Source organism: Epinephelus moara, chromosome 23 (assembly GCF_006386435.1).
Source record: "Epinephelus moara isolate mb chromosome 23, YSFRI_EMoa_1.0, whole genome shotgun sequence".
Taxonomy (NCBI): Eukaryota; Metazoa; Chordata; class Actinopteri; order Perciformes; family Serranidae; genus Epinephelus; species Epinephelus moara.
Genome location: NC_065528.1, coordinates 6,915,188 through 6,930,779, shown reverse-complemented (window position 1 = coordinate 6,930,779; position 15,592 = coordinate 6,915,188). Strand labels below are relative to the sequence as shown.

General features: G+C 40.5%; 1 protein-coding gene across 1 annotated transcript in view; it reads right to left on the bottom strand.

Annotated features, from left to right (window-relative positions):
- nav3 (neuron navigator 3) overlaps nt 1-15,592 on the bottom strand; it is a 397,873-nt gene that overhangs the window by 294,173 nt on the left and 88,108 nt on the right. The gene's annotated exons all lie outside the window — the stretch shown is intronic.

Below are 15,592 nucleotides of genomic sequence, written 5' to 3'. Positions count from 1 at the left end.
CATCACCATCACTATAATGCGCAATGATTTATGACTCAATAGTACCAAAATATTTGTTAATTGAGTATAAAGTCAGACTCATGCTAACTAAACAGATGTGACCTGCACAAGTGTCTGCCATAGATGTATAATAATAACTACCAGATACCAGATGCCAAGATGGTGCCTACTCATTTCAATGGAGTTGTTCGCCTAGCGCATACGGCCAAAAGAATTCTAGCCTCTGGGTATGCGGCCCACTGAATAAACATAGTCGTATTTCTCCCATTGGCCCTGGCCTTGAGTTCCTGCCCAGCTCATACCTTTACATTGTGATGATGTCACTGATTTTCAAACCCATTTCCTTGGCTCTCGGAAAGTTTGTGAAATATAAAACCTCCACTGATCAAAAATTCATCATAGAAAGATTCATAATTTACTTTGTTTGCAGTTTAAAGCTCAGTTCAGACCAAAGATTCACAACGAGATGAGCTGAAACAGGCAAGTATTTGCTATGCGCCACTCTGCAGCATTCTAAAAACCTGCCAGTTCACACCAATGCAACTAGATGAGATGGTGTATCATCTCTATGCAACAACTCTCTTAACCACCATTTTGACTTCCAGCTTTTCAGGTGTATTTTGTGGCTGAATATGATTTGTAGCTTCTTAGAATATGAATGAGGTTGGTGATAGTGAGATACTGGCTACAGATGCATTTGTAGTAGTGTTGCAATGGCGATAAGTATACAAAAATGAGCATCAGATGGACTGTATTCATAATAAATACGCCACAATAATATGAAAAACCCAATTAATCGGTCACTGAGAATGTGTGTGTGTACGTGGGGGCATAAGCGCAAGCAGCAACAGTAACCCATTGCCAACACACTGGCACACCCTGAGGACGGAAACAGAGGAAGGAGTAAGGAGGGAGCACCTGCCGCAACGAGCAAACACGTCGTCTGCGGCCATTTTGACTTGACCAGCTGATTTCACTACAAGCCCATTGGCTGTTGAAAGAGGGGACGTGCTTTATGTTCTACACCCAGCTGCCAACTATTTGACCAGTATTCGACACCATGAGCAGACCTGAGGCAAGTTCAGACCAGACAGTTCAGTTGTGTGACTTACAATGGCACGAATACATTGTTGTATTATTCCCTTATTTATTTATTTATTTATATATTCTTTTCCTTTTTTTAAAGGGTGTTTTTTCTATCTCTGTTGACATTATGCTTAAGGAAAAGAAGCATGCCGATACAATGCTTTGTTATCTTTGAAAAGTATGCTTCATTATAAAAACAGAAACAAACACAGAAAAAGAAAGGTTGGATGTTGTTTGTGCTGTTTCTCACTGCAGCTGACTCTTATCTTGTGTCTGTCTGTTTTCAGAGAGACATTCATCACCTGTGAACTATAGTTTGCATTGCGAGGGTAAACAGCATCTCAGTCTAACGGAACTCATTCCCAAGTTTCTTCAATGGGTGATAAATCACCCATGTCACCTGAAGTAAAATGCAACTGCTCGTATCTTCCACATGTTCCAACAGACACGCCCTCCATATAAGCATGGCTGAGATGGAGCGATAAACAACCCTGGGCTTACAGAGCAGCGTGACAGGCTGAAAGTATGGCAGCACAGGTGAAACTGATTGGAGGATGACATACAGCAGGGTCAGAACAGGCCACTGTTTAACTACACATGCATATTGATACAGTGAAGTGGAAGAACTTTAAAGTAGTGACCTTGATGAGAGGACTTCATTCTGAGCCAGAGGACTGGTGTTGCTGCAGTGCAGCGCAGCTTGGCTGTAGTTATGGACGGCCCCTCTTATCCTCTGCCAAAGGATCCAGGGGCCAGCGGGGACTTGAGACGTTTTTGGAGGGCCTCTTTTTTCCCAGCAACAGCTTTTTTGGAATGAGGCAGATGTAAACAATTACTGAGCAAAATGCTCATGACGGGGAGGAAACAGAGGGGGGATTAGCTGAGTTTCATCTCCAGAGTTTTGGCATTAATTGACACACAAGCGAAAGCAGAGCCGCTTTTTTTTTTTTTTAGATATGAGGGAAAGGACCCCCTTCACATCCCCTCTTTTACTTTGTAACGCACAGATTCTGGCTCAGTCAGAACAGCACCACAGCGCTTTGAGACCCCCCAGTGAAAACAGCCCGAATCAGCGGTTTCTCCTCACATGGGGGATTGTGTCAATCAAAGGGGAAAAGAACTGAGGGTTTTAGTTGTGATTGTCACAGACAGGAAATCTAGCATTTGTGGAAAAAGGTTCCAGTCGGACAGGTCCAATGATTCCCCAACTTTATCCAACAGTAAATCTTTCTTCTGTCTTTGAACTTGATGAGAGGGGCTAAATAAAAGTCCTGCACTGAGTCCAAAGACAGAAAATGAGAGAAGTGAAAAGAAAGGAATGTAGAAGGGAAAGTTATTCCCAGGGAGGGGAGAGAGAGAGAGGGGGACTTTGAGGACAGACGGAAATGTGACCTCCAGTGATGTGCCTCAAAATCTCCATAAACCTGGATATAAAATTCAGTGAAGCCTATCGTTCATTATATAATATTCATACAGCAATACACCTTTGGGATCAGTACAACCTGAAGGTTAGATAAACAGGCTTGTTGCCAGCAGGTTGCCAGTTAAACCAGCAAAACACTGTGGTTGTACAGGGCTGTGAAACATTAGAAGTGCCTTGCCTGATTTCTACATACTTGGTCAACATTCCCTGAATACACAGAAGTTACGAAAATACAAAAAAAAAAAGACAGATTTCTTTCATCTCCTTAAGTGGCTGCTGAGCACAACGCAGTCCCAGAATAGATTTTGGGTAACGACTCCCCACGCTGCCTGAATAATTTATCCCTACTTTTCCCTAGAATGAGGCTGGGAAGTTTCTGCCAAAAATAAAATCTCTAGTAAACACGAGCTCTTTAATATGTGTGTGTTTAAAAAAAGATAATAAGTGGGCATTACAGGGTAGAAATGCTGCCTGGCATTTTGGCAACCAGATGTCTGGTTTATGACACGATAGGGAAAGGGAGGCGAGAGAGGAGGTCACGAGGTACATCGGAGGACAACAGGCCTTACAAGCATGCCTCCGAAATGGCTGACACTGTACGTTTTGTTCTCTAGGTGTGTGCTGGCAGTGGATTCAAAAGCCTACAATACATGAAGCAGACATGCCAGAATTATCACACACACAGGAGTAGGCATGTGACTTTCAGTTGGAGCTGTAGGCGACTCGGTGAGTGGCAACAGAAAGAGATGTTTTGTCAAAACAGAAGATGAACAACACTACTGCATTGTTTCACTGCCAACTTGGATGGGCGCCATGTGTCTTTCTAACACCCGCAAAGCCTTGACAGTAAATTGTGTCTGATTGTGAAGGCAACATCTCGTCAAACAGGTTTGCCTGCTCGTCGCACTGCGGAAATTATCCAAAAAAAATGCATTGCGAAATTCATCTGGTATCTGACTGTCACAACAAACATGAACCTGCTTCCGCCAGGATTGAAATATGATAAGAGTGGGAAACTAATCGAGTTTCAGGTTCAAAAGTTCAGATTCATAGCCTCATTGGCAAGCATTTACCCAACTGAAGCACTATACTAGTATCAAGAGTGCTTCTGTGGTTGACCTTGACCTCTGACTTCTTTGAGGATCAGGTTAAAGAGAAAAGGCTGAGGTTTGACCTGAATGCAAAGAGCAAATTTAGAGTTTGCCTCAAAAATGGAATATGCAAATTGTCTCTATCCCCTCCATTGTCTGCATCAGCACACAGTCAATTTCCACAATGGTTTTACTCTTCCATTATCCACCAAGTAAGCTCTTCTTTCATTTGAATTTTGGCATACAATTAGTCATGTCTCTGGCTGTCATCTCATTTTTCCTTTTGTTTCTCAAAGGTTTTTCTTGTTACCAATGTTTCCTTGAGCCATGCTTTTAGTCTCTGTGGTAACTGTGTAAGTATCATCATAGTCAATACTGTCTACATCACTCCTCATTAAGAATGAGGTGATATGCAATTCTATCAATAGCAGTAAAAAAATTACTCACAGTAAGTTGACTTTGGTGATTTTCCATTATTGGGATTAATGTCAATATTGCTTGCAGCAGCACCAAAAGAGACTGCTGGGAAACCAACGATGACAGAAACTCTGCAAAAACAGGCTGCATACACACCAACCTCAAACATGCAAAGGATCTTAATAAAGAATTGGCACAATAAATATAAAAAGATATGATGCCATTTTAATACCAGTACCCTTAAAGCAATTCTGATACCCAATAGAGTACTTGATTTGATTTCCATAATGTGAATGGAGTCACGTGAAGTATACTATAAAACTTTAATTAATAGCCCAGGCTTTAATTTGCTTTAATCACTGAACTCAACTGGTGTATATGAGACAAATCTTAAAAACATATGAATTCCAAATCATTCATTTGATCTAGCTCCAACAGATGGCACATCACGTTTTATGGCATATGTACCCTGCATATTAACACAACACCTCTTTATCCTTACAGACTAAATTAATATAAATAGGAATGGACATATTCAGACTGTACGACTAATGCAGAGGTAAGTAGTCACCACCCTTTATCATCTCTCTTGTTGACCATGCCTGCAAAGCTAAACGAATTATGCTTTCGTGCTCATGGTTTCAGTAAAATTAACTTAAGGATTGAATTGTGGAGAATCTAACTAAGCTAACGATGTGTAGCATTTTTGCACTGACAAAAGTTTAAACACTTGTATGTGCAATTTAAGCAGCTAACTAACATCAGCTCAAGCAGGTAATGTTGGCTGATGGTAAAAATGAATTGCTTTGTAGCATCAATGGCAACCAGACCTAGTGTCTAATTGAGATCTGCGTATCTTTGTCAGACGTGTTGCCACACCTGTTTTGATGGCATCTTGGCACGCCGAACCGCTAACTCCGTCAAATACACAATGCTTGACATCACCAAACCCCTGGTGCAAAAAGGATCAAATGCATGCATTGTTTGACCAGAGACATTTCGATACTATTTGGCACTGGCTTATTTCGGTCAATACCTCAGAGGTATTGAATACAGATACCCAGACGTACATTTTAAATAGTTTAAAGTATGGCTTTTAAAGTTTTGTTGCTTTTCACTAAAAAGGACATTCACTAAAAAAAGATGTGTGTCCTATCTGTGATGCAATACAAATGTTTGTTTCTTATCAAAATGTAAGATAAAGTGATTCCAGTATGTTTTAGTGCCATTATAAGAGTTTTAAGAATATTTTGATGATTGTCGGGATAATATTATGAATTGCAATTATTTTAGCCAGGATAATCATGACATGAAAATTTTCATATCATCCCATGTGTACTCCTCATCTATTGTTTAGCACTTTGCATATAAACTTGTTCTGGTAGAATAGAGTGTCTCAGTGCTGACTAGGTCATGCTTGACTAGTTTTTCCATATAGTACAGCACAGGGATTAGACAACCTATCCCTCCACCGTGCATTACAATCTAATTAATCATAGTGCAGCCTGACAATTCAATTATTGTTCAGCTTGTCTCTTCGCCCTCCTGTTTGTTCCAGAAGCCTCTGCGTCCTTGTCTGATTGGTTCCTACGAAAAGGTGCAATTTGTTTTGATGTTGACATGCGCTTTTCAGCAATGCCCTGTTTATTCACACATGAATAAAACTCTTGTCACCCACAAACCACCAGACGTTATTTGCTGGAAACATATGACCTAAGGATATTTCCATTGTGTTGTGGGTGAGAAAACGGTGTGGGTTTTTTTTTGACCAGATAAAGATAAATATACAGCAAGAAGCCACCAAAAGAATAAAAAAAAAAGCCACGGCATTACCAAAAAGTGAAGAAACCAGTGTCGAAAACAAAATTTGTCAATAGCAGATGGGTGGAAGATAAATCGTTGCAGACAGAGGGAGGAAAACAGAACCATTTTCCTTTTCCTGTTGCATATTATTTATGATAAATTCATACCAATGATTTGTGGTTGTTTTTTTTTTTTTTGTTGCCAAAATGCAATCTAACTGTAATGTTCTATTGCTCTTGAAAGTGTCAAAAATGGTGCAAAAATGCAAACCAAAGTCAGTGTCTCACCATAAATGACCCCCTCCACGCCAGCATATAACATGGACAACGGGGAGTCCACCTGAATGTTTTGAAGTGAAGTGCCTCGTTCAAAAGCCCTTTCCAAAAAAAATTTGTCAGCCACCCCAGAAGGGTGTGACCCATCTCTTTAACCCATAAACTACTAATACGCCATTTCAACATTTGAAGTTGGACGTGTGGCCTTTTACTTTTAGCTCTGGTCACTGTTGAGGTCCACCAAGCAGCCGCAGACAACCAATTTAAGGTTAGTTGCCTAAATCCCCAACTATCCCAAGACTGAGGGACATTCTCAACCTTTCGTCCCTGCCATCCTGAGGGCTTTACCAGTAATCTTTGATCACACGGTCCCTCTTCTGTAACATCATACCACAAAGGCACACAGGTCTCATACTGGCAGCCATAATGGTTTTCCCATGGCACGGACACAAACAGACACCAATATAGCCTCATACACAAGCATGTGTGGTCCTGAGTTGACTTCCTTTGTGTGTTGCTGTTTTCCTTTGAGGTAAAGCAGGCGTCCACAGGAGTGAATGAGTTTTTAAGTGGCTCTGGTGACTTTGTGGGACAAACAAGCGGCAAAGGTCCCATCCCAGCACCCAAAACCTCAGACTGAGCTCCACACACGGCAGGAATGTGAGCGAATGAGAGAGTGTCTGAGTCAGCGCATGCATTTTGTTTGGATGTGACTCTTTGGTATGTGTGTGTGCGTCCTTTTGATTTGTGTGTGAGTGCATCAAGACTTAATCAAGCCATTGTTCCTGGACTGAACATTGAGGTTTTTGCAACTGTTGATATCACCAGAACAGCAGAAATATATTATTTTTATTCCAAACATCATTTTTCTGTTTCCCCTGCTGACATGAGGAACAAAATCCTCACCATTTACTTAATTAGAGGGGTGAGCTTTCACTCACGCATTGTGTCTCTGAAACGTTCGGGCAGCTCTGAGCACCGGGCAGCTGCCAATCGGTAATGAAGAACAAAAGCGGCACATCTGCTGTGGCTTTGGCTAGAGAGTACCAAGGCAGCCTCAAAGCAAACTCCAACCTTTTATAAGAACCATAAAAAGACCGCACTCAGTGCTGGGATAGAAAACAAGAGGGGAAAAAAAAATCATAATAATAATCTGGGTAAACAAAATCTGCTGGCTGTACAGAAACACACTCAGATGGAAAGTCGACGGTGCTCCAAGGCAACTAGAGGACAACTATCGACGGGGCTAATCCACGGGAACGTAGAACGCAGAATTCTTCCAACAGAGGAAACTGGACACCATCATTATATCTGCCGTATCTGCAGTTCTGGAAAGAAGGAAAACACGCAAACTAGACTAAAGTCTTTTGGCTTTTGAAAGCTCCAACGTGTCAGACAGATATCACGGAATGAGCAAGTCCAAAGAATTACAGCACATGAAATATTCTCTTGGAGATGTGGGTTTGGCTTATCAGAAGAACTGGAAGGCTGTGGCATGATGTTACCCATCCTGTACGAGGGATCAATATGATTACAAAAGACAGTTTCTTTATAAATCTGTTCAACAGTAAGGTTAGATAGGGAGAGAAGGGGTGGAACAGACAGAACTAAAGTTTGGCTCTTTGGAGACTAAGGCAATCAGGGTCAAATAACTGAGAACACAGCAATAGTCGGCCATGTCTTGAAGCTGATCCCAGTCTGCTTCAGCTAATTGACAGATTGGTGTCGTGAGGTCACCGACTTGACAAAAACCAACAACTTACATTAAAACCACTGTGCTAAAGTTACTAAAAGCTTCCCAAATGTGGTAACTAAGGCAAGCATCTGTTGTTTTGTGACACTGCTTGGTGGTTTTTCTTATTTGTATTGAGATTGTATCAAATTTTAGATGCTGAGTGCAGCGCTGAGGTCAAACTCAGGATTTTGGTATCACAGCAAAACTGCTGTGGAAGCTTCCCAGCTGTGGGCTGGAGCCACCAGCTCAACACTATAGTTTAGGGCTGCTGATTGGAATGGCATTAAAGCACCATTTCGCAGGGTCAGGTCTGGGAAACAGGCGAGCACCATCCATCATGTCACGATGAAGACGTTCACAGGAAACATGTGGTCAATCTGCGTTTTTCACCGTCAGCAGTCATCTCCTCACACAATATGCACTGGCCTTCAATACTCTTTCTTCTGCTGTGTCTAAGATGTGGTGATGAAGCTGCTACCAGCTTTTTCAGGCTGTTCTCGTACTCCATTCGTAGGTTAACCTACAAAAAGTAAAGCACCAGAATTTGTATATAATCCATGTAATCATGAGCCAGAAATACGTATATCACCGATGTAACTGAGAAGGCTGCGATCACATGACCAATGCACTAAACAGAGAAGTAGTATAAAGACATGAGCTTGTGTAAGGAAGTAGGTCGGGGTGATGGATGGGTCAAACAAACACAGGACTTTCCCATAGGAGACCAGAGTTATTTTGTGGTACACTGTCACCATGTTTATTTTGCTAAAACTAACATATGTAATCTAACGTAAATAATCTCCTCAATTTATATTGCCTAAACCAAACCAAACCTACGAAACATTCCATGCTTAAACCTGACCTACGTAACTTTATGTTTAGTGCTTACTTTACATTACCTATGTAATTTGACAACACCCAACCATGTTTCCTTTACCAAGCCTAGCTGACACAACTTAACGTTAAGTGCATACAATGTAAGAAAAAACTGTAACATAACCGTATTTTTTTGCAAAACCTTGAAATTTATTGTTTTTGCACTTTATTTAAAGTAGGATATTTTACTGTAATTGTACAGTTTTTGTTTGGCAGCTGCTGCTGCCAGTCATTGGACCATTCTTCCACTGTATTAAAGGTATTTAATTGTAATAATTCAGGACAAAATTGTACTGTTTTAACTGTTTTTCTGACAAACTTTTAGTGCCATCACCTAAGTGTGTATTTGTAATATTCAGGGAAAAAAATGTAAAATAGCAGTGTTTGTCCACAAAAACTTCAATGAAAACTTAAATATATTGTTTTTGCAATTTCTTTGAATTAGGATATTTTACTTTAATTTAAATGTTGCTGCCAGTCATTTGACCATTGTTTTTTATGATTTTTGTTTTAGCGTAATGTGATTATGCCCAACCGTGTCTCTTTTCCGAAACCTTACCTACCTAACTTTACTTTTCTAAATCTCACCTACGTAACTTTACCTGGGGCGACATAGGGACTTGGCTTGGGAACCGGAGGGTCGCAAGTCCAAGTCCCTGCTTGGACCAAAATATGAAGCGTAGACTGGTAGCAGGAGAGGTGCCAGTTCACCTCCTGGGCACTGCCGAAGTGCCCTTGAGCAAGGCACCGAACCCCCCAACCGCTCTGGGCGCCTGTCCATGGGCAATTATTGGCTTTTCTGATTCCTCCACTCTGAGGTGAAAGGTCAGGATCACCACAAAGCAAGACCCATAGAGGTGGTTTGCATTTCATGTTTTAGCCAACTGTAACAGGAAAGTTTGTGTTGGAATAATAGAAATATTTTCAGCATGTCATTACGGTTTTACATTTAATAGGAGGCATAACTGACTTTAGTTTACTTATTTGTGGTTAGACGGTCTGCTTTTAACCTGAAGGCTGTAAGTTTGACCACCAGCTGAGACCTAAAACATTTTGCATCTCTGGAGCCAGTTAAATTGCAGAAGAGGAATCATGATATTAATAAAGAACAGAGACTGAAATGTACTAAATGCCATTCAAAATATGACAAATACGCATGTTCTTTGCTATTATTGGTATGGTGGTATTTTGAAAGGTCGACAGTACAAAGCAGCACATTCACACCATTAAGCATTGGAGAGAACATCCTCACTAAAGCTAAGCCTTTTTTGTAACAATTACAACTGCGTAATGTTTTTTTCTAAGTAGTGTGCATACATGAGAACAAAAGCAGTAAAAAAGCATGACTAATTGGGCTTCGTGGGAATTACTGACACAGTTGGAACTAATCTGTGACCAGATTGTTTGGTTGAGAATAACTAGTGTGTAAAATACATTAGTACATGCCATAACAAGTAAGTTCTAGCAATTATGTGCGACCAAAGAATTTGCTGCGTCATATAAAAGTTAGGCTTTAGTAATTTGCCGAACAATCTTGTTTGGCAGTTGAAAGAAGCTCACAGCCTCACTGGGAAAGCTACTACCACCACCTCCTCTTGTTAAGACAGGGCACGACGTGAAAAGGCTCTGGTTTGGCAGAGCAGCAGGCGAAGCCGAGAGCTGGAAAGCAGAGCTGAATCCCGGCACGCTGCTGCCTCCATCCTCATGCTGCATTAGGGGAACAACAGGCCTGCAGCAGCAAATCCTATCCCCAAGTGGGAGCAGCTCTCGTTCCCTGATCCCTGCTTAAAATGGGATACCACAGACCGTTCCCTCCCAGAATGACATGCTAATGCTGCACTCGGCTGAGCTGTTGTTGTTATCTTGTGTCACTATGATTCTGCAGGCTACATGCTAGGTTAGTTTCCTTACAGAGACCTTGCAGCTTGCAAGAGCGACAGGAAAACAGTAGTGGGTAGCCAAGAGTTACTCTTCACACCAATCCATGGTAACACTCAAGAAATTATGTCTTACTCAAAGCATCCTGAATGACCTCGGGGAGATGTAAATATGGTGTGTGCTCTGTACAATAAAGAAGAAAGAGAAAAACATGACTTTAGGAAGGCTGTGGAAATAAAAGGAATACTTAACCCACAAAAAGATCATTTGTATATCAACCACTCACAGGGTGTTACCATGAATTCCTTTAGAAGCATCTCTCGCATGCCTCCATGGTCAACGAAGAATCCAAAAACGGAGAAAATTCCAAAACTACATCAAAACATTTCTTAAAAATTCTCACATAACTCATGCAGTATCATCCCAGTCTCATTTATCCAGTCATATGCTCAGTACTTCCAACACACATACATTTTTTGCTAAAGCCTCATTATATAAAACACTATATGTGAGTGGCGAACTTAGGCAATAGCAAGCGTTTGAACTCCGCTCTTATATTCCATCAAAATCCTGCTGTCCAGCTCAGTCACTGGTCTGGAATTCCGCTGTCACTCACCCACCCTTGACCTTCCTTTTTGGACTCTTCATTCACCTTGGAAGTATGCATTAAGTTTTGTTCTCAAATTCAAGGTATCATGGCTTGAGTCACGGATATAAAAAATGAAGGTGCAGGTGAAGTATTCTCTTGAAGAAATTGTGATTATGGATTAACAGGGTGTATGTGTTGACTTTCAATAGTGGAAATCAAATTTAATACCTGAAACTAAGAATAGTCCTGTTTTTGTTTCTTTAATATGAATCATTTATATCTACATACAGAGAGGGTCCTCCTCTACGGTGCCCGCCATGTTTTTCAACCCAGAACGGACAAAACAAACACCGGCTTTGGACAGGGCCGTTCATATTTTTGTGTTGGCCACCATAGCTCTTTTATGGCACATGGGAGAAGTTTCAGTTGGTTGTAATGTTGTAACCTCACCTCTAGATGCCACTAAATCCTGGACACTAGAACTTTAAGCAAAGCTTTGTCTCTTTTTGGTACCTGTTGCCAGCTCATTCAGCAGGAAGACACTGCACAACCAAGCGCTGAAAATTAGATAAATCCCAGCTGATAGGGTGAAATGTATGTTTGGGTCAGGGTTGGGTGGGGTAAGGGTTACGTTGTTTGTACTAGGGTTAGGCAACATGTTGGGAAGTTACAGTCAATATCTTTTTTCAACTTTTTCTATCACACCAGTGTTTTCAATGCTTGTTAAATCACAGTGATGTAAAAAATCCTTTCATAAGGGGTCACATGATTCATGTCCACAGCATGCAGTCTGCTTATGTAAGCCTTCTCTCATTTCATCAAATCTGATGTGACTGTGTTTAGGTATTAATGGATGAAGGACTAGTGCTGTATCACTGAGCTTAAGCCAGGAGTAATCACTGATCTACACTGATCTACACTGACTATGTGACTGACCACTGTATGATACACTCTGACACATAACGTATGGATTAGCTGACAACCACAAATCAATTTGCTTCAATGAAAGTTAATCTCCCACTGATGTAGTGGACACTTCATCCTGGGCATGGAGAGAGTTCTGTGACTGTGTTAAATTTTGTTAGCAGTGCCAGGGAGTGGATTTTCCTTGAATGCCAAGTAACCACTGACATCCATGCTATAAGGCACAATTTCTAGGAGGGACCGAATGCTATTTCACAAGCCTATAGATCATATCCAGTCTTAAAAACACTACACGTGAGCAGTTTTTTGAAAAAACCCAAACTGCCTCTGCCTACCTGAGAGGCAGCTTACCACCCTCCTCTTCTCTCTGTCTCGTTTTCTAATAACTCCAGTAAATAAGTTCAATAATTCAGTAGCTACAGCCGGTACCTGCAAAGTACCAGGACAAACATTCATCTTATTGGGCTGTGCAGCAGGAGAAGGGGAATAACAAGCACTTTACTGATGATGTTCTATTTGCAGGGAGCACCTGAAATGTGAGAGCAGGCCGACCAGGAGACTCTCTCACATGTAAGGGTCAAACTAGAGTGTTTGGGATCACTGTATAACTTTGTCCTACATCTTTTTGATTTTGACTGTTATTCACTGCACTTTATGGACACAGCAATAGTCTGTTTGTCTCCTTTGAGCACTATTTGGATTTTGGTGGTCAAAGGTCAAGATCAATGTGACCTTGCATCTGTCTCATTCTTGTGAACACAATATCTAAAGAACACCTTGAAGGAATTTCTTCAAATTTGGCAAAAAAAGGTCTACTTGGACTAATGGATGAACTTATTCAATTTTGGTGATCAAAGGTCAAAAGTCAAGGTCACTGTGACCTTGTCTGTCTCATTCTTGTATACGTGATATATCAAAAACACCTTGAGGGAATGTCTTCAAATTCTGCAAAAATGTCTACTTAGACTCAAGGATGAACTGATTAGATTTTGGTCAGTGGTCAAGGTCACTGTGACCTTGCAGCCGTCTCAGTCTCGTGAACACAATATTTCAAGAACACCTTGAGGGAATTTCATCAAATTTGGTGCAAAGGTCAACTTGGGCTGAACACTAAACTGATTGGAATTTGCTGTTCAGAGGTCAAAGGTCAAGGTCAGTGCAACTTCACAAAACTTTTTTTTGGCCATAATTCACGAATTGTTAAGCTAAGTGACATAACTTCACACAAATGTCTAACAGGATAAAATGATGAAGTGATGAAGTGATGAATTTCATATCCAAAAAGGCAAAAGGTCAACTTCACTGTGACATCATAATATTCTGCATAAAAAAAATTAAAAAAAACGTTTCTGGCCATTATTCAATGTCATATCTGAGGACCAGAAGGGGAGACATTTGGTCAGATACTGAATTAGTGACTCTAACCTTGGTTGTCCACATTGAAGTAGTGCTCATTGTTTGGATCTTCTGTGCTGCTGGGGGGAAGACATGTGAAGCATCAATGTTTTCACAGTAATGGATGTAAACTGTGAAAGAAACTTTACTGGTGTGTGTAGTGGATTCTCAGGAAAGTTCTGAAGCAATTTTTTCCTATGATTTATGGGCATTCATGTATTTATACGTATTTATTTATTGACAGATCTGTATTAGTGTAAGTCACACTAAATCTAAAGATATGAGCATCATGTTTGTATGCACAGATTTGAGACAAGTATGACTCAAGGAGGAAGAACTGCTTTTAAGTTGAATTCACTTGACACAGTATCTTTGCCTTTATCTCCCTCTAACTCACCCAGTAACGTTAAGTCCTTCCAAATGGGGCTTTAGTCATGCTCCTTTTCGAGATTCAACAGTTTCTTTCTCTCCATATTTACTCTTGTTCTGTTTCACTCACTCATCTGTCACGTTGCCCATGTGTTTTAGCATCCACAGCTCCTTTTTGCTTTTATGGTGATGTTTAATGGGAGTATTGGCGGAAAGGGAGAGAGGACTGTGACCATGAGGTGCCATTTTCATGGCTGGGCTTTTTTTTGCCAAAAATCCCACACACACACTCATTTCCTCAAAAATTCTGAACCCACACACCAAAACACTTCCTCAGCAACACACAAACAAAGATGGAAAAGCCATCCGGGAGCCTAAATGTTTATAGTTCTCTAGGAGCCACTGGTGGTTTGACACACGTATGAGAGTCTCTGTCTGATGAAGAACAACTTACATCAGCCTTCTTCCCCTGCCTCTGCTTCTTTCTTCAGTGCTTCACAGAGGACAGATTATTACTGGCTCATTTTGTGGCTGTATGTCACCAGACTGCTTATGTGCCATTTGGACTCAACTGCCTTTGGTCTTAATGAAGCCGTGAAAACGTCAACTAAACACTGACCAGAGTCCTTCTGATTGAGGATGGTTGTGCAACAGCACTGTGTTGTGAGAAAACAAATAAAATGAGTTATTTTCGTTTTTAGTTTTCTTTGAGTTCAAGAAAGATGCCTTTTCATTGCTCTCCTGGGCACTTTTAGACCCAGAGCTCAGAACAATCCCTATAAACTTTTACAGGCGTGGGAATTATGTTCAAATGCTGGCTATTCAGGGAAAACTGTGTAACTGCCCTGTTTTTAAAACGTGTCACTACCTGTCTACCTGCAGTCCTCTCTGGGAGCCACAGTTCTGTAACAATAATGCTACTGAGTAATTAAGTTAAATATATGTACTAACAAGCTAAGCTCATCATTAAATCAATTACAATTACAAAGGCCTATTTGGCAACAAAGCCAGACTGTGTTATTAGAAAAACCAAAGACATTTCGTGGAAGAGGTTATTAAGAGAGTGGGCGGTGAAAGGAGTAACGAGAGAATGGAGCATATTCTTTCTTTCTAATTTCACATTAGTGTTGCCACTTCTATTTTTTTCCCTATTCCAAATCAAATACATGTGTTCAAGGGAAACTAATCTTTTTAGCATTCAGTGGAATCTTTTCAAAAATGATTTACATCCAATGAATGTAGTGAAAATACAGAAAATACAGCAGTTTTAATCTTTAACTGCAATATTAAATCACCATGAAAGGCTGCATTAAGTAACAATATGTTGTCAATTTTCCAATTTTAACAGTTAAAGTTGCTCTAATTGGTGCTTTTATGTTAACATTGGAATTTACTGTGAAAGTAGCTGGTTGTAGTGACAAGCCTGCAGAAATTTATAACCATGCCTGCAGTTCCCCTTAGTTCACAGAATGCTTCAGTATCTTCCAGCTCAATGTCTTGGTTTTCCTTTACTTTCAGTCTCACGTTACTGTAATTAAGTAGATTTTCTGGGTACTTGTACTTTTATGAGTATTTTTTTCAAATGTGTAATTTTACTCCTACTTGAGTACAATTTACACCATGTAATCTACTTCGCTACTTTTAAAATCATAAGTCGCTACTGAGTACGGCCACAATTTGAATTAATATTCAAACCTTTCATCTGCATCTTTGTAGCCAATAAGGCTGTCC